The sequence below is a fragment of the Mytilus californianus genome, unplaced genomic scaffold (genome assembly GCF_021869535.1).
Source record: "Mytilus californianus isolate M0D057914Y unplaced genomic scaffold, xbMytCali1.0.p SCAF_13, whole genome shotgun sequence".
Classification (NCBI taxonomy): domain Eukaryota; kingdom Metazoa; phylum Mollusca; class Bivalvia; order Mytilida; family Mytilidae; genus Mytilus; species Mytilus californianus.
Window position 1 is genome coordinate 27,318,743 of NW_026262615.1, and position 12,718 is coordinate 27,331,460.

The 12,718-nt window shown below is 31.5% G+C and overlaps 1 long non-coding RNA gene across 1 annotated transcript; it reads left to right on the forward strand.

Annotated features, from left to right (window-relative positions):
* The first annotated feature begins 9,036 nt into the window (after positions 1–9,036).
* Positions 9,037–12,208, forward strand: LOC127723796 (uncharacterized). The gene is made up of 3 exons (XR_007992258.1): positions 9,037–9,114; positions 11,265–11,427; positions 12,132–12,208. It is a non-coding gene; the product is annotated as an uncharacterized LOC127723796 (long non-coding RNA).
* Positions 12,209–12,718: the final 510 nt, after the last annotated feature.

Sequence of the window (12,718 nt, forward strand, 5' to 3'; positions counted from 1 at the left end):
ATTTTTGTTTGAATGAGAATGATGTTTTACACAATTCAAATTGTTCCTTTCTGTAGTACAGCAGTAACATTATCATGGTTCTTTTAAAACACATTTTAGATGATTTCATAACTAAGAAATAATTCCTTCATGTCATGCTCTATGCTCATTTTAACATGGGAAGGCATTATATTTGTCAATATTTTACACTGAGCATTAACAAGATGTAAAATATGGTCAAAAATAATGCCTACCAATATTAAAATTAGCATAGACAATGACATGAAGGAATTATTTCGATTCTAATAGGACAAATACAGTAAACCGAAACGTACGAAAATACCTTAAAAATTATTGGCTGTTCACGTTTCCTTCCCGTGGATTATGTACATTACATTTTAATATTTAATACGTGAACAAATTAATAGCAGGGTAAATATAATATTTTGTTTGATAAACAATATATGATAAAAGTTCATGTAAGCTGCTAAAAGCTATCTATTTTATTAGGATAACAATGAAAATAACCAGAATATAGACAGTAAGTTTGGGCGCATGTGTCAAACATATTTTGTGCTAATTAGAACACGGTTTTGTATAAAAAGCGTTATAAGGACGTCATATTAGAATAAATTAATAAAACACTATGCTTAATAATACAAAAGATATACAACTAAAGAAGAAACTTGTTTATGTTATACTTAGAGCAAACGTCCAAAAAATTAAAAAAAATATCATACTTGAAATAGATATGTAGATGTAATGACAAAGAAAATATTAAAATATGGAAACTTGTATCTACGTTCCTGTATTAATTACAACAAATTCAAGGTTAAATAGTAATATTAAAACCATCCAAAGTGAAATATAATTTCATGAACAAATTTTAATTTGGCATAAAAGGTAAATATATACAGTTAAAAGTTTTTTTAAAAACGCTTGAAAAAGAATTCAGGCAGGTCTGGACGACCAATATATCATGATTACACGAATGTTACATACAATATGTTTTGTAAAACAATTGATATTTGCACAAGAACTATTCAAAAGTTGGACACAATTTGCATTCTAATTATCTAAATGACATACCGAGATGCTTTTTAAAAAAAACATTTTCTCTATTTGAAATCTAATGGAAAATAGATAATGCCTCCAGATTAGCAGTTATATCATTAAAAAGTATATTACATTCCTATGCGGTGTTATAGAATATAATTTACTGTTCTAAGATATTTCTACAGCATCTTAAAGTTCAACATGAACGTTCATAGTACGTTAACTTATACATGTTATAACTATGATTTAAGAAGAATGTGGTATACTTGAATCAGCAGAGCGACCAAACATCCAAATTATCTGAAACTTATCGAAAAGAGAACAAACAGTCTTTAAAAATGTCATGATCATGTATCAAACAAATTAAACGCTATGAATAAAAGGACAAATAGCGGAATCCTCCTCACTTTGTCAAGTACAACAATGTAACAGGTACATTATAAGTGGACATAAGACAATCAACATTGGTTATACAAAAGTGAAATAACAAAAATACTGACCTGCAAGGGAAATTCGAAACGGAAAGTCCTTTATAAAGTGGCAAAATCGAAAGCTCAAACACAACAAACGAATGGAAAACAACTGTCATATTCATGACTAGGTACAGGCATTTCCTTATGTAGAAAATGGTGGATTGAATCTGGTTTGATAGCTGGCATAACCTCTCACTTAGTATAACAATCGCATTTAATTCCATTATATTGACAACAAATAGACATAACAGGTAAGAACGTCAACATTGTAATTTAATTTTAACCTCTACAAATACAAAAAAACTGTTTCAACCAAAGAACCACAAAATAGCATATAGACAAAGTACATAAACAAAAATGAAAGACTATAATTCAAAATTGACCATAGCGCAATAACACAATGTACCGAGCCACGTCATATGTATATAATCAAAAATGAACTAAACAGTAAAGGTTAAAAATATACTAGGAAGAAACAAGGAAACCTTAACACCTAATTAAGATGATAAACAAAGTCAGTACCTAGAATCTATACTTACAGACCATCATGTATTATTTGGGAAGTTGACACGGAATATTTATCAACAAGGATTGGTATCTCCAAATTAACTTTGAATATGCCGCTAGTTTTCTCGTTTGAATTGTTTTACATTTGTCTTTTTCGGAGCCTTTTATATCTGCCTATGCGATATGTGCTTTGCTCATTGTTAAAGGCCGTACGGTGACTTATAGTTGTTAATTTCTGTGTCATTTGGTCTCTTGTGAAGAGTTGTCTCATTGGCAATCATACTACATCCTCTTCTTTATATATTCTTAGAAAAAAGACGAAACGTTAAGATAGACAACCAACAAAAGACAAGGTTGCCTATTTAACCAACAAATGACAAGGTTGTCTGTCTAACCAATAAATGATAAGGTTGTCTATCTAACCAATAATTGACAAGGTTGTCTATCTAACCAACATTTGACAATGTTATCTGTCTAACCAACAAATGACAAGGTTGTCTATCTAACCAATAATTGACAAGGTTGTCTATCTAACCAACAAATGACAAGGTTGTCTATCTAACGAACAAATGATAAAGTTGTCTATCTAACGAACAAATGACAAGGTTGTCTATTAAACCAACAAATGACAAGGTTGTTTAGCTAACCAACAAATGACAAGGTTGTCTATCAAATCAATAATTGATAAGGTTGTCTATCTAACCAACAAATGACAAAGTTGTCTATCTAACGAACAAAAGGTTGTCTATCAAACCAACAAATAACAAGAGTGTCTATAGAACCAAAACATGACAAGGTTGTCTATCTAACGAACAAATGGGAAGGTTGTCTATCTAACCAAGAAATGACAAGGTTGTCTATCTAAGGAACAAATGACAAGGTTGTCTATCTAACCAACAAATGACAAGGTTGTCTATCTAACCAACAAATGACAAGGTTGTCTATCTAACCAACAAATGATAAGGTTGTCTATCTAACCAACAAATGACAAGGTTGTCTATCTAACCAACAAATGACAAGGTTGTCTATTAAACCAACAAATGACAAGGTTGTCTATCTAACCAACAAATGACAACGTTGTCTATCAAACAAATAATTGACAAGGTTGTCTATCTAACCAACAAATGACAAAGTTGTCTATCTAACGAATAAAAGATTGTCTATCAAACCAACAAAGACAAGAGTGTCTATATAACCAACAAATGACAAGGTTGTCTATCTAACGAACAAATGGCAAGGTTGTCTATCTAACGAACAAATGACAAGGTTGTCTAGCTAATCAACAAATGACAAGGATGTCTATCTAACCAACACATGACAAGGTTGTCTATCTAACCAACAAATGACAAGGTTGTCTATCTAACCAACAAATGACAAGGTTGTTTATCTAACCCAAAGGGCAACGGTTGTCTGTCTAACCAACAAATGACAAGGTTGTCTATGTAACCAACAAATTACAAGGTTGTCTATCTAACCAACAAATGACAAGGTGGTTTATCTAACCCTCAAAGGGCAATGGTTGTCTGTCTAACCAACAAATGACAAGGTTGTCTATGTAACCAATAAATAACAAGGTTGTCTGTCTAACAAACAAATGACAAGGTTGTCTATGTAACCAACAAATTACAAGGTTGTCTATCTAACCAACAAATGAAAAGGTTGTCTATCTAACCAACAAATTACAAGGTTGTCTATATAACCAACAAATGACAAGGTGGTTTATCTAACCCTCAAAGGGCAATGGTTGTCTGTCTAACCAATAAATGACAAGGTTGTCTATGTAACCAACAAATAACAAGGTTGTCTGTTTAACAAACAAATGACAAGGTTGTCTATGTAACCAACAAATTACAAGGTTGTCTATCTAACCAACAAATGAAAAGGTTGCCTATCCAACCAACAAATGGCAAGGTTGTCTGTCTAACCAACAAATGACAAGGTTGTCTATCTAACCAACAAATTACAAGGTTGTTTATCTAACCCTCAAAGGGCAACGGTTGTATGTCTAACCAACAAATGACAAGGTTGTCTATGTAACCAACAAGTTACAAGGTTGTCTATCTAACCAACAAATGATAAGGTTGTCTATCTTGATTTTGGTTTGTTTATTCAAATCATATTATACATTTACAAACATCTAAATACATCTGGAACATACTTTTTTCACTTCAAAGGGATTATGGAATGAAGATCTGGTAATAAATTGCTGTTATAAATAATACGCTAGATGTTGAAAAGTTATTTTTAGATTTCCTAAGTTTGTTCGTTGGTTTCAGAAGTTCTTCCTTAACTACCAACACATTATATGTACTTGTATATATATAAGAATTGCTCTCCTATCAGTACTTACTCCGTTTTCTGTAAGTTCCGAAATCTAGAACTTTTTATCGAAGAAAAAAAAACTGGTTTGCTTTATTTTATGTAGGGATTTCAGGAACAACAATCTAACTAGTTTACCTGATGATGCTTTCAGGAACACCTTGGCATTGAGAGAATTGTAAGTAAAAAAAAATGTATTCATTTTTGTATGTTTACTAACATGATAGTATTTGTTTAATGAATAATTTGTTATCCTAATATTTTAATTCACCTTTGGCACTTTTGGTATCCAATACAGTAAAATAAGATCCATTTCGACATCTTTGAAATGCAAAGCAATTAAAAACAAGATTAAGGATTTTCTTTTTATTAAGTTATGAGTGGAATTACTTTGAGTTTCCATGGCAATTGTCAATGCACAATGACTTCATCAAACGGTTTACGCAATGTTGATTAAAAAACTCAGCCAATATTTTTTCTGATATCCACAACCCCCTTCCCCCCCTATTCCCCCTCAAAAAAAAAAAAACCCAAAAAAACGACGAAAATATCCGGCTATAACGTTTTGTAAGGACACAACAATGCTACAAATATTGATATTTGATATAATTTGAAACAGCATAACAGCAGTAAATGCAGTTGTGCGATGTTCAATTTTATCTCGGTATTGCCTTCGAAATATACCATTTTAACAAACTAACCCTAGGAAAATTGAGATGGTTTTAGAGTACATGTATTTGTTTCTGATGCAAAGATCTTATGAGTGAATTAATATTAATTCCAAAGTATGCCATCTTTAATGACCTTACAACAGTACCTTAACTATATCCCTTTCTGAATAAGTCTGTTTAAAGGTTTGATTAGCTTTTGAGCTGAATGACGACTTTTTTGTGCTTTGTATAGAATATAAGCATAAAATACTGGATGTGAATTACCTGAATGTAAAAGATGTCTGCATGCTGATTTATATTTACGAATGATGTCCTTGTACCGATGACAAACTTTAGTAAATGTTTTGAGTAGTTTTCAGTAAAACAGATATTTCTTTCGTTAAAATCAAAAACGTTGTTGTATATACGAGCGAATCGAACAAGTTGAGATATATAAACACCATAAGATGGTACCTAAAAATTGATAATTAACAATAGGAAATTATTAATCATCTCTTTAATCGTAAATTTTGGTATCAAGCTTCCCACCAAAGATATTATTATCATGGTCCGTTCATTTTTCGTTTTGGTTTTTGAGAAATCATAAAACGAAAAACGAAAACACCTTCGTTTTTCGTTTTTTCTTTGATGAAATTAAAAACGACAATGAGTAAAATACTTTCGTTTTTCTATTTTTTGTTTTTTTTTTAAACTCAAAACGAAAAAACGAACGGACTATGGGAACACTTTGACGACCTTGCCACTTTATCTCTTTTCCTCTTACGTGTGTTTGCGCTTTTGATTTTGCCATTTGATAAGGGACTTTCCGTTTTGAATTTTCCTTGATTTCGTTATTTTTTTTTTTACTTTTAGATATTTGTCTTAAATGCAACGGGTATCAAGTACAAAACAAGTTATTTAAATATATGGCGACGTATCTTTACAAAAGGAAATATATGCAGCTGAAATGAGGCTATTGTAAACCATGCCATTTTATCACTTACCCTATTTGTACAAACGTTTCTTCCAATTTTGAAAATAAGCAATTCTAAACAAGAATAAATCAATAGTTTTACTGAATGAACAATCTCGTGAATGTTGTCTATCAAATTCACTGACAAATTACAATATAATCAAGGTGTTTAAGGTACACATTGTAAATGTCAATTATAATTCAAAGGTAAAGTGCATAAGATCATAATTTTAAATTGTTTTCTGTCTTGTGTTGAATTTTGAGTTGAAATATCATTGTCTGATTAATTCTTGGTATGATGAAAACATGGAATAAGAGAATAACTACATTTTTTTATGTAAATATATAACTTCTATAAAATGTTTTGCTCGAAGTACAGCAAGGTCAAAGTTGAGTATTGATTTTTTTTAATTATCATTTAAAAAAAAGTATAATAAAAATACCGAACTCAAAGGTAAATTAAAAAAAGAGAAAGTCAATAAAAACTGCCAAATCAAAATGTTATCAACCAACGGAACGAGAGAAACAGATCTGTCATATACATGACTTGTTAAAGGTGTTCTCTGAAAAAAATAGTGGGTTAAACCTAGTTTTCTATCCAGCTTAACCCTCTATTGCATGACATTTGTTTATAGTTACGTTATATTGACAAAATGGGGCGAGCGACTCAAATAGACATAATAGGTTAATGTGACTTTGATTTGGATATACAGCAGCCAAAACTATAAAAATATACACCACAGACATACAACACAACTGACTAAAAGATTCAAACAAACCTACAAATAAATTTAACAAAGTCGGCAACAAAAAGGTAGATGTAGTTTATTGTAAAGTTAGGATTTAAAACTAAAGGTATTCAGTTAACAATTAATATTCAATTATGTTTCTCTGTTTTGAAGCAGTTGGTTAATACTATATATTACTTCCATATTACCTCTTATGCCATTTAGGATAACATATAGTCTTAAAACAATCAGATGTCATTAACATGCATCAAACAATATAGAAGTTATGAAAAATTAAACAAAAAAGTCAATACATGTAGCTGCCATCAGCATCAATTTGTGAAGTAACAGGCACATTACAATAGGACATCAGACAATCTACATCTCTTAAAAAACAATCAACCATTAACAAAGTAAAACATCTTTAGACAACTGTTACCTACATTTGTTCCCTCTTAAGGCACTTTGGAATGTTGATCTGATATTTCATTGCTGTTAAAATTAATACGTTATTTGCTGTAAAGTTATTTTTAAATTGACTTATTGTCTTTGTTGGTTTAAGTAATTCTTCCTTAATTATCGACACATTCAATGTACTTGTATGATAATATATTAGATTATTAATTATTAATCCTAATCTATTTATTCAACTTTGGCATTAAAAACCTTTTTCCTGGTCATTACTGTTTTTTTAAATTTCGATCATATAGACTCTTTTAAAACAAATTTATAAAAATGGGGCGTGAGTCACCTCTGATATGAACCGTTCAAATTAAATTGCAAGATTTATCTATTTATTGCGCATTTTTTTCATAAGATCTTTTTTAAAACCAGTTAATAAGACGAGGGCCAGACTTTCGGCTGTTAAAACATAATAAACACCACCAAGTATTTTATGTTTCAAAGATTATTGCCAAGTATTAAAATGGTTACTATACATAAACATGATCAAATTGAATCGAACTTATATTTTTTTAAGTTAATTTATTTTTTAATCTTACTTCTATTTCCTTTATTTCCTTTTTATTCGTTGTCATTTTTTCTTTCTAATTTCTTTTTTTTAATAGATAGAACTTCGTTTGTCTATATTAAATGTATTTAGAACTATTTGATTATGTGCGATTTGTGGTATGATAAACATAACTAATAAACGAAAAGGTACAAAATCCTTCTACTTTTATCCCTCTTCTCCTGTTTTCCTTTATATGAACAAGTAAATATTTGTTGATTTACCGATTTTTGAGATTGATTCGTGTCTATGAATCTATTGCTTTCCCAAACTACCGCTGAGTTTACCAAGGATTTTATACTAAACAAATCCTTGAGTATACCAAAAGACTGTTTGTCCAGTATAGGGGTCAAATATAATTGCATAAGTGTGTTTCTAATTTGGGTAATTCGTGTCTAGTCCTGTGATAAGCTTCTGTAACAATGTCTTGTCAAATCTATAAAAGGTAGAAGTCACTTATCGTTCATCAGTTCATGTGCCTAATCAATAAGGTAAGGATGATTTTAGACTGGAACCCGGTCGTTGTGTTGATATTTGTATTCCGAAGGTATACTGAACATTTTTCTAAGGGAACCGTCGTTGTTTGACAATATTAATATTTGTATTCCGAAGGTATACTGAATATTTTTCTAAGTGAACCGTTGTTGTGTGACAGTTTGATATTTGTATTCCGAAGATATACTGAATATTTTTCTAAGAAAACCGTCGTTGTGTGACAGTTTGATATTTGTATATTCCGAAGGTATACTGAACATTTGTCTAAGGGAACCGACCTATGCTGACTTGTTATCGAAGACATATAACACAGTACTGTACTGCTTACATTTATTTATTTCGATTTTTGAACAGTGGGCAAACATGTGAGATAAATTATTGCGATTTCAACAAATTATGCATGCAAAATATCTTCTTAATTTTCAAACCCGACTTTTTATTTTTGCAAAACATTTCTGTCGCAATTTGGCCATGATAAAATCACCACAAAACATACTAAATTAACAAAAAATCCTTTTTCTAGGTAACTTGAAATCCCAAACTTTGTAATTCTACCATGAAGAAAAAAAAATTATTACGGAGCAATATCTCAATTACCTATATAGAAAATATACAAAGTAACTAAGCCATCCACAGTAGTCAAGTTATTGTGTTTTTTTATGACAAAAATGGTAGACGGACGGAATAGAGCTAATAGTCTCAGGTCGCCTCAAATCACCTTTGTCCATTTGATAGAGAGTTGAAAATTTAGTTAACATTCTTGTACAGCTCAGATCTTTAGAAACGAATGTATTTATTATGTTAAAAAAAATGTTTTTAATATAAACATGCTTTTTGTCCAATTCAGGTATCAAAATGAAGTGTCTGTTTATAGTAGCCGTTTTGTTGCCTTTTGTTTTTGGAGCCCTCCAAGAAAGATTTTTGAGTATGTATAATTTATTATAGACGCAAAAATAAACTAAATAACTACTACCAGTGCTGATATGCATAACACTGCTTAAGTTAAGATATCCGATCGTAGTACTAATTTATTGTAGGACATGTAGAAAAATCTGTTCGTTCAGAACAAATCTTATTATTACAAAAGTAGTTTTTAGCATATCAACCCTTTACTTTAACAACCGATAATGAAATTCAGAATTAGATTTATAATATATTTCATTATTTTATGTTGGAAAGTCTTGCAAAATATGTAAAACTGCGGTAAATGATGTGATGCAATATTGGAAATATTTCAAGAAACTTTATACTTTTAGTGTCAATAACATAGGCCGATTAGTTCATGGCAGTTTTGTCATTAGAGACAAAGCGCCAGTTGTTAAATTTATTATTGATAAACTGGTCAGTGATCAAAATACTTGTATGAGGCCAAAACAATAAAATATAAAATTGAGAATGGAAATGGGGAATATGTCAAAGAGACAACAACCCGACCAAAGAGCAGACAACAGCCGAAGGCCACCAATGGGTCTTCAATGCAGCGAGAAAATCCCGCACCCAGAGGTGGTCCTCCGCTGTCCCCTAAATAAAATTGTGTGCTAGTTCAGTGAAAATGGACGTCACACTAAACTCCAAAACATATAAATAAACTAAAATTAAAAAAACATACAAGACTAACAAAGGCCAGAGGCTCCTAACTTGGGACAGGCGCACAAATGCGGCGGGGTTAAACATGTTTTGTGAGATCTCCACCCTCCTCCTATACTTCTAGTCAATGTAGAAAAAAGAAACACATAGCAATACGTATAGTAAAACTCAGTTTAAAAGAAGACCGAGTCCGATGTCAGAATAGGTAACAAAAGATACTAAGCAAAATGACAATGATACATAAATTAACAAAGGAGAACTAGCAGCTACTAACATGGCAGCTCCAAACCTCAATTAAACTGATTGAAAGATTAGGTCTTCATCATATGAAAATCAAGTACAATCCCTCCCTTTAGGAATTTAGTATCATACCATCATAAAATGTATGAGAAGAACATAACCCGTATCATGCCAACAACTGGATTTTGAATAAATGTGTTTTTTTCCGATGCAAAGACCCTATGAGTGAATAAATATTAATACCAAAATATGCAATCCTTAATGACTTGACAACAGTATCGTAACTATATCATTTACGAATAAGTCTGTTAAATATGTTTGTTTCCCCTCCCCCACCCGGGTCAAAAATAATCCCCCGGGTCAAAAAATTATTTTCCACCACAAAATCGAAATTATTTTTATTCCCGAAAATAATTTGTTTCCATGTTTGAAAAGTGCTTGAAAGCAATAGGATTGATAATCTAAATAAATACATTCAAATTGAGCACAAACAACTGATAAGTGACCTCGACTGGACAAGTTCATGTGACCATGCTATGACATCAAGTTAAAAAAAAAAACAAAAAACAAAAAACAACCCTGCCTTCCTTGTCTGTTTACAAAGGGTAGACCCGGGGGAGGGGAAACAGACATTCTTTTAAATGTGGCCTGAGTTAGTCAACGTCTTTGCGTACTTATTTGTCCTTAGAATTTCGAAAAAAGACATGCATACGACTTAAGAAGATGTCGGTTATACGTCAATGAGACAACAACCCAACGATAAAGATAACCAAAAGGATATTTAGAGGGCAATATTTATGTTTCAAAATATAAAGATGTTAATACGATATTTCATCAAATTCCTTGTACGTATTTGATAAAATTGATTATGTAGAAAAGAAAAAAAGTCCAAGAAATGGACTGAACATACGACGGCTTAAGTAAGCAATCGAAACAAAAACTAATTAGTTCACTTTTTTGCAACTACTACTCTTGTGAAGGGGTCTGGATGGGAGTGGGCAAAAACTGCAGAATGTAGGGCCAAAAAAAATTGAAGAAAAGTAAAGAACAAATGGCAAAAATAGAAAAGAAAAAAGTATATAATAGAAAAATGGGCATGATGGGGTGCTGAAATGTAAACTGTAAAAAATAAGGTCAAATGGGGATAATAAAAATAATAAAAATAGAAAAAAAATTCATGAAAACTTCAGAGTACAGAAATGAAAGTTGCCAGATCCAGACCCATATTTATCATGTATCTCATTGCAGCTGATAACAATCAACCAGACTTAGACCAAGTCATACAGTTAGTTCGAGGGTTCGCTCATTCTGATATGGGACAAACAGCTTGTGTAATAGCTTGTGGAACAGCGGTTTCTTCAACAGGAGCCGGGGCTCTATTGACTCTTCTGTGTCCTGCCGCCTGTGAAGCGTGAGTATAAATTATAAAAACACATTCATTGCTCTATTGACTCCTTTGTGCCCTGTCGCCTTTGAAGCGTGAGTATACATTATAAAAACACATTCATTGCTCTATTGACTCCTTTGTGCCCTGCCGCCTTTGAAACGTTAGTATAAATTATAATAAAACACATTATTCAAAACTAGTGTAATAGCTTGATGAACAGCGGTTTCTTCAACAGGAATCGGGGCTCTATTGACTCATTTGTGCCCTGCCGTCTGTGAAGCGTGATTATACATTATAAAAACACATTCATTATACAATACGAGTGTAATATATACAGCTAATTGAACTCGGATTGTTTGGTTTCGATCTTGCAAAAGTACTATGAACCAAAGTTCAAATGAGGTGGATGTTAGCAATTAAAGTCAACCATACGGCCTCCATCAATTAATGAACAAATACTGTATAGTCTGTTATAAAGGGTCCCGACAGGAAAAATATGCAACAATTCAATTGAAAAACAAACATGACAGACATGAACCAATGACAAGTATGCTCTCGCGACAGTCTGAATTCAAACTGTTCAGTTTCGTAGGAATACTTATTTAGAAATACGCAAAGAAGTGTTAAAGATGATGATTCAAAAAAAAAAAAAAAAACACCCCGCAATTTACCAAACATCTTATTGATTTACTATAATATATCAATACATATTTTTTCCTCTTTTTCAGAGTTCTCAAACAAGTGAAATAGACATTAGAACAAATTTAATTGGAAATTATTTATGAATAAAAGCTGAATTATATAATGTGTTGTGGTTTGTGAGAGATCAATTGCCTTATATTAAATTAACATGACGTTTATGTTTTAGTTGAATATTATATGCATTATATACGGTACCAATTTTATTGCACCAAATTAAGCTGATGTTCATTTGTGTCTTTTGACGCGATTCTCGCTGCAAACATATTCAGCAACACGATAGTTTGTTAAGTTGTTAAGGATGTTTGCTCCTCTTGTTTCTGGATTTCTGCCAGATTTTCGGAATCCTCTGGTTTTATCCATGTATTGCCATTAAAAAAATTTGCCCACTAACCTCTACTTTTCTTTTCATAATTTTATTACATATAGTTTAAAAAGCCATATTTTAAAATCTTATAAAATCCTTGTTATTTTTTCATAGTTTATGAAACAAAAAAGCGGCCAATGTTAAAAGTATGAAAAATCTAGAGAGAATCATTTCCAGCCAAATTTTCAATGGCTTTTATCTTGAAAAAAAGCACACGGATCCTTCATTTTTTTCTGCTTTTTTAGTTTC